The sequence below is a fragment of the Magallana gigas genome, chromosome 5, assembly GCF_963853765.1.
Source record: "Magallana gigas chromosome 5, xbMagGiga1.1, whole genome shotgun sequence".
NCBI lineage: Eukaryota > Metazoa > Mollusca > Bivalvia > Ostreida > Ostreidae > Magallana > Magallana gigas.
The window spans coordinates 23,276,693-23,281,840 of record NC_088857.1 but is presented as its reverse complement, the minus strand read 5'-3'; the positions used below and the strand labels follow the sequence as shown (position 1 = coordinate 23,281,840).

At 33.7% G+C, this 5,148-nt stretch overlaps 1 long non-coding RNA gene across 1 annotated transcript; it reads right to left on the bottom strand.

Moving 5' to 3' along the window:
- Positions 1 to 840: 840 nt before the first annotated feature.
- Positions 841 to 4,945, bottom strand: LOC105324584 (uncharacterized). Its single transcript, XR_899589.4, has 3 exons — positions 4,724 to 4,945; positions 1,235 to 1,516; positions 841 to 1,088 (listed from the first exon to the last, which is right to left on the bottom strand). It is a non-coding gene; the product is annotated as an uncharacterized lncRNA (long non-coding RNA).
- Between the last annotated feature and the right edge of the window lie 203 nt (positions 4,946 to 5,148).

The following is a 5,148-nucleotide window of genomic DNA, read 5'->3' as shown; positions in this document are numbered from 1 at the left end:
TATGTAAACACATTATTCTTATAATTATATTAATCTATCAATCAAAACTAGCATATATTTTAAAACGATTTCAGTTATACTGTATCGATATGTAGCCAACTACTAGTAGTTTAACTGCTCTTTCCGATTAGAGTTTTTAGGATTTGTAAATTAATTTTCTTTTTGTATGTCAGTGTTTTTAAGGATGAGTCTCTCCCCTCTCAAAAACGATGTTATTTGTCTGTATTGTGTATTTATTTAATGTACATGATTAAGATAACAATGTTATAAGCAAAAATGATACAAATATTTATTGAATATTTTATTGCATTTGAATAGTTTTTATAACTATTTCAATTCTTGTTACGATTTCCCTAATGTACTTTTACTTCTGAGGAAACGCACCCTAATCTGTGGGTGGTGGATCCTGACAAACCTACCCCTTGCAAATCTAAATATTCTCCAGGACCCCCTCCCCCTTCTTCCCTGAGAAAAAATTATTCGAAATCCGCGTTTCCTTTAAGTCAATGGTACCTTTCATGGTTACGTTTTTTCCAGGGTACGATTTTTCCTGATGCCTCTTTGCACGTTATCTAGCTTTAATTTGGTGCATGACTGTTGTTTTTGCATCGATACCCGTTTGTTTTAAATCAGTGACTGCTGATTTTGCTGTTGATTTTGATTTAAGCTGGTCTGTTTAGTACTTTAGCATGATTTTAATAATCAGTTGTTCGTTTTGCATTGACGTATTTTTTAAACTTTTCGCCGCCCATATTAGGTTGATGATATTTTGTTAATCAACAATAGCTTCAGGAAAGAAACATCACATTGCATTAAAATAATTGTAATCATTTTGATATTGAATTTCTTTATTTTTAGACTGGTTTAAAATGTTAAATTCAAAAGCGATTTGGTTTTTTTTTTTGCTTTGTTTAATGCATCTTATAATTTCTTGTTGAATAAAATGACAAAAGACCACAAATGTTATTGTTCAGGATGGCGCTATGGATGTTCGCTGTATCATTTTCCGTGATGGTCCTTGGTTAATGCGTCTAAAATTTCCGTAAATGAATTTGCTGTGAATTCGTTCTTCGTTATTAATTGGTCACCTACAAAAAAAAATGCACTCTGTTACATATAATCCATTCACCTCCAAAGATTGATTAGAAGTGTAGTTTTAGTATAAAACTGCATTTATATGCTTAAAATATTTAGGCTATTTGCTTCAATTCATTATGTAAAGAGTAGCTCCTACCATTTCGGTCTAAGAATTGAAACAGCAGGTTTGTTCCTCTTTTGAACATACGTAGTCTTGATTGTGAGAGGTACTGTGTGGGTTTTATTTCACTGCTATCTATAATCTCATTATAATCCTCAATACTGTCTTTATCCATCCAAGCGTCTGAATGAATCCTACTGTTTCGTTTCCCGAATCTTGGATAATCGTTTTCTTTGCTACTTGTGTAAAATAAACAGAGGGCACAGTCACATGACACAAGCACAATCAACGCCCAAAACAAGCTTTGCATTCTCAAACCTGTAAAAAAAAAAAACCAACAAGGGACATAAATATTATTAAAAGTTATGATGCGAGATTCATTTGTGTACATGTATCACTTAAGAAACAGATTGAGTGCAATTTATTATTATCTATATATTTGTTTCTTGTATGTTTTTTAATTGTTTATCATTGAAAATAGTTGTTGTTGTTGCGGTTTTTTTTTTAAAATTATTCCTTCTTTCTTGTTGTATGCCTATCTGTAATATATATTTTAAGCTACACCAGGTTAAAACAATTATTTATTTTATCTGTAAGGTAAAACGCAAGTCAGATGTCAGTGGTAATAAGACGGATAATATCACATTTATGCGAGTTGACAGAGATATTTAAAGCATTTTTTGAAAGGTACATGAACACCGTATACAACCCATTTCCGATGAAATGCGATAATTTTTATTTTTCAACTCCCCCGGATGCTCTGTTTTCCGAAAATCGACTTCCCCCTACGTTGCCGTTACATCTGAGCAGAAAATCTCATGCCTATTGGTTTTTTTTCTTAAGATTTGTTATGATTTGATTATTGCGCTTACAAGGTTGATTATTTGTTCGACTGTTTAACTACATGTATGTATCTGACTATCTGTGATCCAAAATAAGTCGTATATTTTACAAATCGTGCATATTTTGATCACCAGATTACCGTGAATTTGAAATTTCCCAAATAGTTCTCAAAGTGTTTGAGACTAGACGCAAAGAGCACTCGGGCCAATGACCATCACAAAGTTTGACTATCTCTGTCTTTCGTGCAGTATATATTTTTTGAAAATACTTGTTCTAAATACCTACAAAAGGCGTGACCTAAATTACTCCCGTCTCCGAAGCGGAGAAAATCGACTCCCCCATACTTTGGAATCGACTCTCCCAAATATACTCTTTGTCGACTTCCCTACGTTAGGGGGTGTAATTACTGTGTTCGTGCATCTTTTCAAAAAATGCTTTGAATATTTCTGTCAACTTGCATAAATGTGACATAAACAATATTGAAAAGACGATTTTCAATCAAAATATAAAATGTACATATTATTAGTATATCTTAAAATTTGACAGAAACGACGTTAAACCTTAGACACAACTTTGCAGAAATTCACTGGTATTGACAGATGTAATGAAAGTAATCTAAAACTGAAATGATTTGCAAAAAAACCCAAAAAAAACCAAAATACAAAAACACACCCACCACCACCCCCCCCCAAAAAAAAACCCCTCCAAAAACCCAAAAAACAAACAAACAATAATAAATAAGAAAATAATTTAAAAAAACCCCAAATCAAAACAAAACCCCTGCGCTACATCAAATGCTAGTAACACTGCTAACTGCTCAAAATATATTAAGACTGTATTTTTCAAGGAAAAGGTACTACTATTAAAGGTTAAGAATTTCACAATAAATCGTGCTCCATGAATTAATTTTATGAATTTTATTGATTGAGGCACAGTTTCATGATAAAAGAGACAATTTATCTAGCGGTAATTACGATACAATTTTGGATTTTTTTCCTGAAACGGGTGGTGGGGAATAATATAAGCTAGATAAAAATGATGTGTTTAGATTTCAAGTACATAGATACAGAAAAGATTAACGTTATTTATAAACAATCAAAAAGGCACGAGTGTATTCTAAATTCAATGCTTCCATGTCTTATTTTTCATACAGGTGTATTATTTGCATTGCTCGCATTGTCAACAGACCATTGAGAGTAACAGTGAATGTGGTGTGTTCCTTATTCAAACGCATGTCGTTGGTTTACAGGGGCGTAGCTTCCATTGTGGCAATGAGGCAACTGCCTCACTAGAATTTTTTTGATCATCAATGGGATATTCCCTCCCACATAGTAAAAATTCTTTCTTTTGTAAATTTAAGAATTAAGCAAATCCCACTTTGCATGTCATATTCCGCACTTTACTCACCTTGCCAGTTGGTTCAGTCCCTTGCGAGATATCTTTCTCCGCAATGAGACGCTTGAAACATTGGGGAAGGTCAACAATGACCGAGGAATGTTTGGTTGGCCTTGCCTAATTTTTGTTCTCAGGCACCAAATGGTCTCAGTTGATAATATTCTCACAAAATTTGCAAACTCCCAAAAAAACGCCGAATCGGCCCATTAATTTTTGAAGTAAAACAACGATTATTTTTTTTTTTTGGAATAAAAATGTTCATTCATCTTAAATATGTTAGAAGTTTTATTTTATTATATACTGTTGTATACACATTTTTTAATTATAAAGAATTAACAAATTGAGTATACGACAATCGTGTTCTCAATTTTTGAATTTCTTATAATTCAAAATTTTGTATACGACAATACTGTGAATAGATGCTTGTCTGAAATGTAAAATAACAAAACTCCGTTGCGGACAATGTTTTTTTTCCATTTTAAAACTTCTAAATTCGTTTTTCGTAGGGGGGCTTCGCCCCCTGAACCTCCCACCAGAGGAGAGCCTTGGGGGGGGGGGGGGGCGCTGGGGGCCTCAGGCGGCCCCCAGGCCCCATGCCGCAATAAATTAGCCTCACTAGAATATTATCTCAAGCTACGCCCCTGGTTTAGTTTTCCGATTTGAACCAATTTTTGTACAACAATACAAAATTTGGATTGGGCACAAGTTCCATAACTTAGACCGCCCTCTCCCAGTTTATTTAGTTTATGACATACACGTATATTGGTCGAAGTCATTTGTCCTGAGCAAATTGCAGGGTTTTTCAATTCAATAACGTGCTGAATAAAAGAACTACGTTTCTTGTATCTATTCAGCCCCATATCTTGACCGCATTTTAAGAACTGTCAAACACAAACGTAAATATTGTAATGGACTTTAAAAATATAAAGTTTAATGGACGAATTGTACCAAACAAATCATTTAACCTTAAACACTTTTTGTTTTGTTTTGTGACATCATAATCAAACAAGTGCCCTATTTTGTCCCTGCGAATGAAATTGTATAGTGTTATCATTTCTCCTATTATTATCTTATTTTTTCGCTACCTTCGTATTCTGCACAAATCACCCAATAAACCAATTTAATGTTTAAATATGCCATTGTTTGGTTTGGTTTCTTCGAGTATCTTTACAAACCCGATTTTGATGCTATTTTAAGTGATAAAATATATTTTTTGTTATATTGTTTTTTATTTTGAAAATTGTAAAGACCTAAAAACACACTCAAAATACTGGAAAGTGAACTCACCAAATACGACGTAAATTCAATCAGCACAGTGGACACTACAAATCCGAGTTCATAAAAATTCCAACATGAAGTGAACTGGTCAAAGCTCTGTTTCTATTGTAAGCTGGGAACCTATTGCCTAGGTTATATATACAAACAGAGTAATCAAACCATGACATCGCTGGGGAGTGGAATACAGAAAAGACAGTCTATTAAAACACGCCCCATAACGCACACCCAGTAAGTGGCTCTGACGTGGTGATATTCGAGCTCGGGTGATCAACACTTCAAGGGATGGACAATTCACAGAACGATTAAAAACACGTTGTATGGGGTTGTTGTTCTCTCACCCTTATACTTATTTTTGTTTGGCGATCACACTTTTTTTTTTCAATTATGTTTTGTAATAGTATTAATGCCGACCTCGACTTCGATCAAACAGTAAT